Genomic DNA, 14,013 nt, shown 5'->3' with positions numbered 1-14,013 from the left:
GCTCTGCAACATGGCAAGTTGGTCCACAATTGTATAGTTAAAAATGGATTTCAATCTGATCATGATGATTTTGTGGGTAGTGCCCTGGTAGACATGTATTCCACGTCGGGTTTTTGATAGGATGCCTAGACATGATGTGGTGTCATGGAATGCGGTACTATAAAGGATGCACGTCGGGTTTCTGATAGGATGCCTAGGCATGATGTGGCGTCATGGAATGCGGTACTATAAAGGATGCACGTCGGGTTTCTCATAGAATGCCTAGACATGATGTGGTGTCATGGAATGCAATGATGTTAGGATATACAATGCATGGTCATGGCAGGGAGACCCTCTTACTCTATGAAGAAATGAAAGAGGTTGGCACCATGCCAGACAATGTAACCTTTGTTGGTGTCTTGTCTTCTTGCAGCCATGGAGGCTTGGTGAAGGATGGTTGGAAATATTTTCATTGCAGGAGTCAGAATTATCACATGGAACTAGAGCTTGAGCACTATTTGTGCATGGTTGACCTCCTTGGTCATGCTGGGCATCTGGATGAGGTGCAAGTCTTTATTGACAAAATGCCAATAAATCTTGGACCAGCTGTGTGGAGATCTTTACTAGGTTCCTGTAAGGTCCATAAGAATATAGAACTAGGAGAATCTGTGGTGCAACTACTTTTTGAGTTAGATCCTGAAAATGCGTCACCGTATGTGCAACTGGCAAACATCTATGCAGCGGCAGGTAGGTGGGATGATGCAGAAAATGTCCGGAAAATGATGAAAGACGGGGGGTAAAAAAGATGCCAGGATGCAGCTGGATTGAGGTAAATAACAGGGTTTATGTTTTCATGGCAGGAAACAGATCAAACTTACAGATGCAGGACATTTTTGCAGAGTTGGAAAGGTTGTCTGGGTATATGAAAGAGGCAGGATATGTGCCGGACACAGACTTTGTGCTGCATGATGTGGAAGAGGAGCAGAAGGAACATGTTCTCTTCCACCATAGTGAGAAGTTGGCCATTGTATTTGGGCTTATCAACACATATCATGGGACAACCATTAGAATTGTTAAAAACCTTCGAGTGTGTGGTGACTGTCATTCTGCCACCAAGTTCATTTCCAAGATTGCTTTACGAGAAATCATTATGAGAGATACTAAACATTTCCTTCATTTCATGGACGGGCAGTGTTCTTGTGGGGATTTTTGGTGATATGCTACTTAAAAATGAATTATACCCAGCCTGAAATAATGACAAACTTGTGTATATCTACTCTGTGTTGCTAATGCAATTAATTTTTTCAAGAACTTGTGTGTCAAGAGATTCTATTTATTAATCTGAATCGGATAAATTACTTTCGAAAATGATACTTCATCGTAGAGTATATATGTTTGGTGGCAGGCCTTAACTTCTTCAGAGAACGTTGTATTAAGCACTTCTTGAAGATTTGATTCTATTAGCTTTTAATCTTTTAGTTTACTATACTGCTTATAAATCTTTAGCACTCAAGTGTGGTAAATTTTTTAGTATGCTAGTTCTTAGTATAAAAGTATATGATATCTGTTATGAATGCAAATATATGAACCCAGAAATTACTCAATGACAGATTGATCTTACTGAAACAACGGAATAAATGTAGCTAGGTCTGTAACAATAAATTCAACAATCTGTATCACGACAGATTCCAGTATACTAAGGAAATTCAGCAACAGTAAAATAAATACAGAAGATATATTTGGAATTCCAATTATGCCTCCATTGCTCCCCGATACTCCTTGAGCCTTTTTTGATGGAGCAAGCCAGAGACATATTGTGAAAATTCCTTGAATGCAATTACTGGAGATTTATCTTCTAACTGTTAGCAGTTTGTCTGTCTTCTGAATTATTATTCAGCAAACAACGATAAATTCACAATTGCATTCTTCACAATAAAAATGTTGTGGAAATATAAAATACAGAACTGAGAAATAGATGCACACATACAAAAATTGACACTATTGTTTTTGGACAATTGTTCCTGGAAAAACCCCAAAGGGAAAACTAGTGCAGTAGACGAGGGTTTTATTAATTCTTCAGCAAATTCAAGAGTACAAAGATCTTCTTGCTAATCTGGCAAAGCTCTGGCAATATACTACTGACAAAATAATCTGGAAGACACCCTTGTATCCTTTTGCAACTGATCTAGTCTCTCCTAGCCTGCTTGCACTCTCCCTTGCCACTCACACTGAAGCCCAAAAATACACAATGCCTGGCTGAATAAAACCGTACAGCCCCAGAAATGCTTCTAGGTGAGACGTCTAGCTTCCCTATGCCTCTAGAACCCACTCGCTTTGCCTCGGGACCTTGATTCGACAACTTGTAATTGAAACATGGCTCCTTCGGCAACTCGCACCGGGAAATCTGGCTAACTTGCACTACTGTATTCAGCCTCCTCTTTCTTGTGTCTTGGACACTAGAAAATACTAACGAAAATTCCTCCAAAGTCCTACCATCAAATCTTTGTTGATCTCTCACTCCGATCCTTTCCCTAGATTCAATTGTGCCCTTGTTGAGTATTGCAATTGGGTAAGTCAAACTGCTCAACTTACCAATTGTATCTATCTTCAAGCCCTTCGACATGCTCTTATAATCTCTCGTTGGAGTCTCAACGGCCATGATTATATCTCAACCAACGACCAAGATCATCTTGACTTCATCCATCGAAGTCTCTGGAGCAAAATCAAACTTCCTTAATTAATTCTCTTTAATTAACCAATTTTCCTAGGTAAAACTTAGGAATATTTTAATTATGGCTAATTATGTTAATTAAGGCATCACCAAGTCTTTTCTCTCAAAACCTTTTCTAGGTTTTGGAGATCTCGTTTTCCTTAGTCTCTTATACACAATCTTTGACTAGAACACCTGTCTGCTGCTACAAAAACTAACACATCCCCATGCTGTGATGTTGGTGTCTTCTTTCATCAGATTCATCATATGCCTATTCAATATTCCCCTGGTTTTGGTACAAACATTGAAGCAGAATTTACGGCTTTGAGGACCTTGTTTTATGTCACCAATTTTAAAAACATTTTAAGCTGCAAATCATGGGAGATTCAAAGCTTGTCATTGATTGGCTGGATAGAAAAGTTTTCATTGAAGCTCTTTGTCTAGAACATATCCTATGGAATATCGGTAGCGAAGTAAATAAGATGAAATGGTTTTCTGCCACGCATATCCTGAACTCAAAAGGAGATCAGCTTTCTAAAGAGACTCTATAATTGCCATCTGTTTCTCTTGGCATCTATGAAATCCTAGATGGGCAGGAAATTCAAGTGATGGAGTTCCATCTTTAAAGAAAGGAAGTTTTGAGATGAACGATTATCTTGATAAAGATGTTTAATTGTCTATTACAGTTTATCCTTTTGGTCATTTTCTTCTTGGATCATTATCCAGATTAGATCAGGTTTCAAACCTGGTTTGACAATGTATATTTCACTTCACTATGAAAATATAAGTTTTATTTTTCAGGGAAAAAGAAAATACAGCAGATATATATTCTGAAATACAGCACCATGAAACTGTAGAACAAAATTTTAAACATCAAACATGAATCTTAGCCAAAATAGAATTAGTTTGAATCTCCAACTACACAACAAAAACTTTCCTAAGTATGTTTGCCAACTTACCCTAGATTTTCCAAGGTAGTATGAATGCTGCTCTTGGACCAACCTACTCTCATATCAACTAGCTGCAAGAAACCAAAACTCCATTCCAGATTTCTTTCTGAAATGCCAAGGCTTATTTTCATGCTTCTCCCCCACCCTAGTCCAAGTGATGATGTAGTTACTCCATAAATGTGTGGCCACTGCATAGACCAATGAATGGATGGATTTTCCAACAACCTCCACTTGAGTGATAAGTTTAGTTTCACCTACCATATATGGACAAGGTCAACCACACGAAAACAATGGTTTTCCGACTACCTGTAAGCACCATTGACCAAGTTCTCAAGCTTCTGGATGAACATGTAAACTTGGTCTATTTTGGCTTGTAAAAACACTGATTACATAATTGTAGCTAAAATTACAACTTCTTTGAGGCATATTTTTATCTGATGCCTCTTTGATTTTTTTTTTTTTGTCAGTTAGGCATTGTGATGGCATAGTCTTTGCTAGTTCACAACCTGAGTTTATCTGGTCTCTGTGAATCTACTGTTTTGCTAGAGATTTGGGGCCAAGTGCCTTAATGGTTGCACTGAGCCTACTATTGTTCCCCTTTTTGTAATTTATCTTAATCCTTGAGTGATGAAAAACTAAAATATGGTTTCATCGTTTCTGAAATATCCTAATATTTTTGCAGATGATAGATATTGGTAAAATTATAATTTCTATATATTAGAGGATCATGTTATTAACTTATTAGCATATTCAAATTGGACTGTTATGTTCAATTTTGTTCTAATAGAATAATTTTCTTTTGGATATTGTTCTATATAATATTTTCTGTCTCTAATTTTTTGAAAAATATCATTTCTTTTTCTAGATCTATCCTGAAATTTATTGTGCCACTACAAACATATTGCAATAGGAAGAAGTTTCTTAGCTTTTCCTAGATCAAAACAATTTTATCTTTCATATAAGGACCTGTTTTGGGTGCATTTATTAGAAGGTTAATAAGTTCTGTAAATCATGTGAATCAACACACCATCCATGTGGACAAAACTCACATTTTCAAAGCCATTAGATGTTATTCACCATTTCTGATGCCTCAAATAAAACTGGAGGAGGAAAAGAGACAATACAAACAGAGTATAGCATTTGTCACCATTCCTAGATCAGGAACAACTTCTGCCTTGAGGATTGAGCTTATACTCAAGACCATATCGGAGAAAAACTATAGAAAAAACCTCTGGATTCCTGCAAAGCAAATCATCCTTTTGAATTTGTAGATAATTTCAAGGAATCTGACACAACAAGAGGGGACTGAGGGGACTGATGACTCAAAGATGCAGAAAGCTGAGTGAATGCCTTCAACTCTCACTGGATTTTTACATGGCAGCCAACTTTAGAAGGGCTCTACAGCCTTGCTGTAATCACAATTTTGTAGTCCAGACTCCAGAATGCTATTTGTTGTGGCCACTTATATACAGGTCCTTGTTTCATGCAATGAAATTTAATGTTTTATATTTCAAAATCTTTGGCTCAAGGTCATGATTTTGGAAGTGTTTTGTTTATTATTTATCAATCAAACAGTCAAGTACTCCTAAATCTTACATATGTATCCAAGATCTCTGGGTATTTCTGCTTATTTTGTTTATTACAGATTCATTGCTTCAAGAGTTTGCATATTTCTCAGTGCTTTTGTAGGATTCTTTGGATCGTGTTAATGTATTATGTTTAATTTATAATGTCCTTTGAGATATACTTGGTGCGTATTGAAAAATGAGTTTAATCAGAATTTCAGCCAGATATTTTATCAAGGATGTGTTTTACAGATCTCATTTATGATTAAGAATGGAGAAGTGCTCATCACATGCCCCACAAATACCATAATAACATGTATTTATGAGCACTTCTCCATTAGCAAAGTTGTTATGATGATCTCAATGATCCCACTGGCTGTTTCAATGGTCCGCACTCTTGGCCTTCTATAACCTAATAACTTGTATTTATGAGCTCTTCTCCACTAGCAAAGTTTCTATGATGATCTCAATGATCAAATCTATTTAAATGATCGACCTATTCTGGTATATCACTCGATGTATTTCTTAAGTTTTGTAATGTGCTCGGATACCAAAACTGATCTGGCTTTTAGAAGACAAATCCAACTAATTTTCAGTGTTAGTATAAGCATTTAAAACACACATACAACAAATAACCACAATGAGTTTTATTTAATAACACATGCAAAAGAAGAAAACAACACAGCATTCTTATCATCTACTACTAAGTACTATTACATGGCTTTTGTCCCTTAGCCATGGACCATGGTTTCTCAAAGGAGCTGCCAGACATGTAGAGCAAGAAAACTAAGTCCTTGTTCTCTCATCTAGCTTCTAAGACTTTAAGAAGTTCTATTTTCTTTTGTTTGCTAACTCCTCTCTCACTTCAGTAGTCTTCTTATGTTGAAACATTCACTTCCCAATAGATTTCTCATGGCGAGTGATAACGAATTCTTTTTAGTTTTAGTTGCCCAGCTCAAATGCTGTCATGGGTTGATTGGTTGCTAATGCCCAAATGGTAATTGGTCTTCAACTGCTTGTCATGTCTTTTTATCATAGGTCCCTTAAGAATAAGCAGGCTTTTATATGAATCTTTCAGGGCTTTACTTTATACACTGAAACGACATGTCTTAAGATATTGACCCCATTCAGGGCTTTACTATATCCCTCAAGTGACATTTCCCAAGAAATTGACCCTGTTCAGGGCCTCAGGTTATCCCCAAAGCAATTTCCCAAGAGCTTGACCCCATTCCAGATGAAAAAAGGATTTGCTGGTAAACCCATACAAAATGAACATGGAATCTGACATAGGCTAGTTGTGTTTAACACAAAATTATAACCCACTGAATAGATAATATTTGGCATTTGTCATGGTTTGAATGCTGAACTAGTTAGTGAATAATTTTTGGGGGAACCAGCGCGAAACTGCTTCCAGTTTGCACAAGGGATAGCCATGGGGGATGTTTCCCAGACATCCCCATTTTCAGGAGGAAATAAGGACACATCCCCTGCCTCTCTAGCTACAGAGAGAACATGAAAATAAGTCTGGAGTTATGTTGCGACCGTGAGTCTCACCGGTTCAAAATCTGAGAAACCAATTTACTTATATCTAACATGAGCCTTATGTTCCAAGTTCAACTGATCAGCTCCTTAATGCTACATAAAAAAGGATTTCTTACTAAGCAATGACACAGTAGGAGACAACCTACTGTCACATCAAAACCACTAATGGTGGAACGAGGCATATGTAGGTAGAGGTTGTTTTTTTTACTTGTAGGAGAAAACCTGGGATGCATGTTTCTCACTATTAAGTAGCTAATTGTTTAATTAGCACATTTTCAAGTATAATTGCTGCCGTAGTTACTTGATGCCCCATTTAAACCTTATGGATGATGTGAGGTCATTTGTAATCAATACTTTAGCATTCCAGAATTTTAAGAAGGCTTCACACAAATCTCACCGTTAGAGTCTTGTTCATCAAACAAATATTCCCCGATGGATAAAGTTAATGTACAGATACAGAGTAGCTTTATATTCATCCATGGAAGGAACTATGCAGACAATTGCCTGTTTCAAGTAATTATTTCAGTATGTGTATTCTATGCAACCCATAAGCCATATTTCAGGCCCTTGGCTATGACATTGGAAGCAAAGGCACACCTTACCAGAAATGCACGTGGCCATTGCCTTCAGTTAAGCATGGTCTACAATGTACAAAGCAGGGAGGAAGAAGACTCCATGTTTAACGAAATCCCTGTGAAATTTCAGTAAGATATTGATATTATTTTTACCCCCAATCACTTACTGAAAAATAAAATGCAGCAAAGCTATGGGAGCATGAACTTATGTTGAAGCCCTGAGCTTTGCCAACTCAAAGTCAAAATTATAGATATTTCAAGCACTCGAGAGCCAAAAACCATCTTACACTTATGTTTTATGACTTGCAACACTATCTTACTTCTTAAGTTCTATGATACCCATAAAATCATCATGATCAGATTGAAATCCATTTTTAACTATACAATTTTGGACCAACTTGCCATGTCCCAGAGCTACCAAATTGGCACATGCTGGAAGCACACCAGCAAATGTGTCCAAGTCTAGCTTCATATCAGTCAATTGTAGTTCCTGAAAAAGTGTTAATGCCTCATAGAAATGCCCACTTTGTACATAACCTGCAACCATTGTATTCCACGAGACAATATCTCGAAAAGGCATTCCTTGAAACAGCTTCACTGCTTCATCAGGATACCCATTTTGTATATATCAAGCAATCATTGCATTTTGTATATATACACAACAAGAGGGGACTGATGACTGAAAGATGCAGAAAGTTGAGTGAATGCCTTCAATTCTCACTGGATTTTTACATGGCAGCCAACTTTAGAAGGGCTCTACAGCCTTGCTGTAATCACAATTTTGTAGTCCAGACTCCAGAATGCTATTTGCTGTGGCCACTTATATACAGGTTCTTGTTTTGCATCTCATAAAACAACTTCAGCGCCTTCTCACCATATCCATACCCAGAGTAAGCACCGATCATAGTAATCCATGAGGCTAGATTCGGTTCAAACATTCCATCAAACACTTGGCGAGCTTCTACCAAATTCCCACACTTGGAATACAGTCCCAAAAGCTTAGTTGCTAAAACTGTATCTGCATTGAATCCGGTTCGGATCATGTGGGCTTGGATGAATTTGGCTTCTTCCCATGCTTTCTCCATAACACACTCCTCTAGCACCCGGTCGTACGTACACCACACCACTCCAACGCCCTCCTCCTGCAGAATCCGAAACGCCTCTTTCAGTTTTCCTCCCTGGGTGTTGCATACTCTCCGCGCTTCTCCGAATGGTAAAGGTGTTGCCTTCATTGCGCCAATGCTGAACGCGCAGGTACATTCTCTGAATGGTAAAGACCCGGTTTGAAAGATTTTGAATTGAAACGCACATTAACTCCCCGCAGCCTGAATTCTGTCAAACCAACTCTGATCAAATCAGGACTTTAATGCGAAAGGTGGCGGAGGTTGCGGAGAGTTGCGGAGAAATTGCCCACAACCGGAGTAGGACGTTTTTCCGGGGCGGTGACGGAAACCGGGCAATTCTTTCACCTTGTTAGACTATTTTTTTTGAGTTGGATTTATTTTTATTTTCAAATAAAAAAAATTAGTTAATTTTATTAATTTTAAAAAAAATCAATTTTAAAATGCTTCTTAATATTTTTGTAAAAATAAGTAAAATTTTAAATATTTTATATAACTAAAAAATAGAATATTTTTATTTTATAAAAATTATGGGATCATTTCAAAAAGGAAATGGATCAATTATTTAAAAAAAATGGAAAAGTAATATATTTGCAAAATTTAAGCCTTAAATTTTTCATGAATAGACTATGTCCAATAAAGACCATACTCACCTAATTGTCCAATAAAAACCGTACTCCACTAATTGTCTTAGAAGGAAAAAAACCTCCAATTTTATAATACTTGAAATACACTATTTCATTATAAATGGTTCAAGTACAAAAAATATAACATTTAATTATATTTATCAATATTTCTAGAAGAGTTTCCATTCATCGCATTTGTTTATAGTTTACCTTAAATTTACATGAAAGCTATTTTTCTCAAATCTTCTTATGTGATTTTACTTGAATGAGATGAATCAATGAGTCTACCTAAATTGTGAATGTTTGGTCTACTACCCTATGCAATAAGCACCCCCTAAGTCGTAGGCAAATTAGTACAACCTTGATCACAAACACTATGTCTTCCATAGGATAAAGCTTATCTCTTCCCAATTTACTTAGGGTAACCACATTGCTTACATTACTTATGGACCTTCCTATTTCTTCATCTCTTGGCTATGTCATTGAGTAATTAATTGAAATACTATCTTTATTGTCTCAATCCTCAACTTCTTTTCAATGCGCAAATACAAAGAAAATTTTAGGGGCTAATTTTTTATGTTTTTTCGAAAAAAGAAAAAAGAAAAAAAAGGGGTTCACTAATTTCCATATTTTCTAAAAATGATTCAACAAAATTTTATAATATAAATTATTTTCCCTTAAAAATCATTAATATTTTACGGAGACATATAAAATCATTAGAAATTTTAATATTTTTACAAAAATATTGCCAAACATTTTACAATTTTCATATTAGTGACTAGTAATATTCACCAAGCTTTATAAAATTTAAGATAATTTTTCAACCTTAAAATTTTCCCTATGCAAATATATCCACAACTATTGAGACATCATTACCTTTTGGGTCATTTTCTCATAGACATTATAAACATTGTCTTAATGTCAAAATAGGTTGTCATCAAGTGTAGGTTGTCAAAATGTGTCATGTCATCAACATTCCAAACATTAATTACTGTTATGCCTAATTTCCATGTTGCACATGTCACATTGTAGGCACCATGTCAACACATATTGATGTGGCACCCATCATATGGCATATGTTGACATGGCACATGCTGATGTGGAACCTACAATATGGCACCTACAACATCAACTAAAGTATATGCTAAGGTGGATACATGAACACGAGTGACTTTTTAAAACATGCTAAAGGGAAAAGGTGTTTGGCAAAGTATTTTTTACTTCTTCTTTTTTTTTGTTGAATACCCATAAATTTGGACAAAATACATTTTCAATAAAATAAGTTTGTTTCAAAAGACATGTTTATTTTAAACATAAGGTGGATGACCCCAACCATTTTTTATTGTTTTTTTCCAATTTTTATGCATATTTCGTAGAGTTCCACCTATCCCTCTTGACATGCTCACAATCAAATTGGAGTATTGCATGTCTTGCCTACTTGGTGTGTTGTTTAACTTGCTTTTGACATTGTAACCACCATGATTTATGTCTGACCTGCTATGCATGCATAACCATATACATTTATTCCATCCAGTCTAGGTGTTTGAACCTGCCACTTTGTAACCACCACTTCCCACATTTACTCAATTTCATCGGCCTTCCAAGGTAAAGATAAGACGAAGAGTTACTATGACCTGACTCAAACTCAAAGCTCTAGTAAACGATGTGATTGTCATATTTTCAGCAGTGGCCATTATAAATACTATAACAAGTTGTGTTATAAAGCTCCATAGGTAGTATGTTTTGTTTTCAATGGTTTGTTGGTCATAAGTGTCATAGTTTACCGATGACGTTGTTCCCACAAGGGGGAAGGGTTTGTAACAACCACTGGTTGATTTTCCATGTAAAAAATAAAATACCAAGTTCACGAGACATGTATTCCAAGATTAATGGTGGGGAAAACATCCTAGTAGGTGTCACTTTTAGTTTATTTATGGCTAATAAAATTGGAAAAGGCATTGGCAAAGGAAAATAGGCACTAATTGACATTTATTTATGAAAATAAAGGAAAATACGATAAGATTAAGGTGAAGAGATACATATTGCATGCAAAGGAAATTAAAGTAAAAATGAATGAAAATTAATAAAATAGAGACATCAATGATAAAAAGGCTTTTGAGGACCAGTTTCTAGATGTTGTCATTGAGCCTTTTGTCATTCTAGCTTTGCTCTCTAGAGAATTCTTGGAGCACTTTAGCATTCACTTAGATTGGAGAAAGAAGGCGAAAGGAAAGCACGAAAGCACAAGGGAACAATTGGATCAACAACTACATATGGATTTCTTTACTGGTAATAGGTTGCATGTGTGATTTCCTTCTTTATTTCTGGATGCATGGTATATGCATGTGATTTTCTGGTAATGTGTTGTCATTGACATGGATATTTTCCTGAAGTGATAGTGATTTTACCCTTGCCTTACCATTTCCATTATAACGATGGTGTTGTGGATTTTCCACTTGTTTTTTTTTCTAATTGGTGCTCGGGTTCCTTATGGTTGTGGATTGGAACAAATTCTTTGGAAGCCCTGGAACAACTTGGGTTGAGTTACTAGTCCTAGAGCCTAGGTTGGGACAAATGCTCTGGAGCTGTTGGTGTGTTGACTTACTAGTCCTTGGAGCCAGGTTGGACAAACACTCTAGAGCCCTATAAGGTTGTGGATTGAGTTATAAGTTCCTGGAGCCCTGGACATCTTGGGTAGATACCGATCTGGTTAGTGTTAGTGATGTCTGATAATGGAGGTGGAATCACTATGGTTGAGGGTTGAGGTGGTTTGGCCTTTAGAATCTCTGGTTTGGTTTTTTTTTGTTTATTCCATGAGATCCCTCATTCGTGCTTGGAATATGGCATGGGGGTGGTTGGTTGAAAGAGAGATTTGGTTCATCCCAATTTGTGGTCGGGTGGTATGTGGAAGTCCCTGGCTTGGTTGGTATTTTCATATATAAATAGGATTTATTATTCAACTGTGATTCATGTATACTTGTCTTGATTATGTAGGTGATATTATGACTTAGTTTCCATGGTCTCTATGTTGGTTATTTACTGGTTATAAACTGCTTATATGATGTGTATTATCGATGGCTCTTGTTAGGAATTGCTTATTTGTTGATAGGTTGATGAATGTATAGACTAATAAGTGTTGTTGTAGTTGTGTGGAGAGGGCATAGAGCCTTTTTGGTGATTCTTGAGTGAATATCATATTATTATGACCAAATATGCATTCATGACTTGTAGCTTACATGTTGGCATGTGTTTGACAAAAAGTCTTGTGTGTTCTAGGCAGTCTAGGTCAAGTTTTGAATCCAATTTTAAATGTTTAACTTTGTTTTCATGTCAAATATGATTCGGGAAAGTCTTAGGTAGTCTTGGGTAGTGGTCTAGAGGATGGCTTGGAATTGTGGCTCAAATATCGGGACTCCATCCTCTCAACTGGGAAAGTTCAGTCACAACTGCATGGAGGCAGTGTTGTGCATGTGGTTGGAAGCCTATAACTACACCCAAGACTTGCCATCCATGGAGCTTGGTGTCTAGGTCAGTGAAAAGGATCCCCAACTCAGGATTTGGTCGACTGGGGTGTTTATTTGGCCCATGAGTGTCCTGTAACCCTAAGGGATGTTGTGAGTTGTTAGTTGGTGGTCAATTTGTAGGTCCCACTTCCTTAACTGGAGCTTAGAGGTCAGGTCATGCCATAGTAACTCTTCATCTCATGTTTACCCTGGAATGTTGGTGAAATTCGGTAAATGTGAGAAGGGGTGGTTACAAACACAGTGAAGTGTTGTGAAATCATCTAGAGACTATTCATAGGCAAATCAAACATGCATGATGACCTAGATTTTCTAGCACTAAGTTCAAATCATACAATAAACATTAAAATAGATAAATAACATATAAAATTTGTATTCCAATAGTTACATGGATGATTTGTTACTAGGAAATGGAACTAACATGTAAAATAAGTGCCTATGATAGTTGCTATATGAAAAAAAATATATGCAATTATATGGTTGTTTCTATAGATATAAATATTGTTAATTGCTAGAATTTGTAATGTTTGGTTGTTTTTCAATCTCAGATATAAATATTTTCTTAATGATTAAAATATCTTGAGTCCTAACCCAAAGAAATTCTTTTTATTGCAATTTTATCAATTTGCATCGATGAGGGAAAATGTCCAATAAAAAACAAGTCATTAGTAGTAGTTATGGTAACCAAAAGTTCAATATTTATGGTCTATTAATTTTTCCATTTTTATTTTAGCCTAACAAGTATAACATCAAGATAGATTGGCAAATTAAACTTTCAACAATTTAGGATTACCAAGAAGCAATGACTACCAAGTTTACCTTTGTTTATTATAAATGTTGGACCCATCCAATTTTGGAGCTTGGGGATTTTAGATTAATATTAAGGAAAGGGTCATGTTGTCTCAACACCCTAACTTCTGATTTCAAAATGGATCCCACCCTATTTCACGACTTCAACATTTTAATGTGTGACCACAATAACCTTTGTTGGTCCCATTTCAAATGAAATAAGAGGACTTGATCTAGTTAGCCACAACATTCTTGTATGAATAGAGAAATAATCATGTACTCCATTTTTCCTAGTCTCTCTCTCTCTGAGACGAGGTTTAAAATCACACATCCAAGCCTACTTTCAAATTGTTGTCATATTCCCAAATCACTATGAAGTTCAACACCTTTACTTCACTTAAACTATTTCTATTGAAGTTTAAAAATGAAACTATATGGGAAAGGTATGCCTCTCACAAGTTGACCTATGCTTTGAACTTCCCATTACCAAGTGCCATGTTAATTCTTATTACTCGTATGTGTGTAGCAATTTTTGTGTGGCCTTTTGATAAGATTTTAGAATTTCCAAAGCCCTAATGATAATATAGAATTGCAACCTATGAAAACCCTAATCTAAATCTTAGATAACTATCAAG

General features: G+C 36.1%; 1 pseudogene; it reads left to right on the top strand.

Annotated features, from left to right (window-relative positions):
• Positions 1-212: 212 nt before the first annotated feature.
• On the top strand, positions 213-1,195 carry LOC149160332 (putative pentatricopeptide repeat-containing protein At3g23330 pseudogene; annotated as a pseudogene).
• The last annotated feature ends 12,818 nt before the right edge of the window (positions 1,196-14,013 follow it).

This window comes from Pinus tabuliformis, chromosome 5_2 (assembly GCF_031772625.1).
Source record: "Pinus tabuliformis cultivar Carrire ecotype Pingquan chromosome 5_2, CPIR1, whole genome shotgun sequence".
Classification (NCBI taxonomy): domain Eukaryota; kingdom Viridiplantae; phylum Streptophyta; class Pinopsida; order Pinales; family Pinaceae; genus Pinus; species Pinus tabuliformis.
Note: the sequence above shows the minus strand (reverse complement) of the source record. Positions and strands in the feature narration are given on the sequence as shown.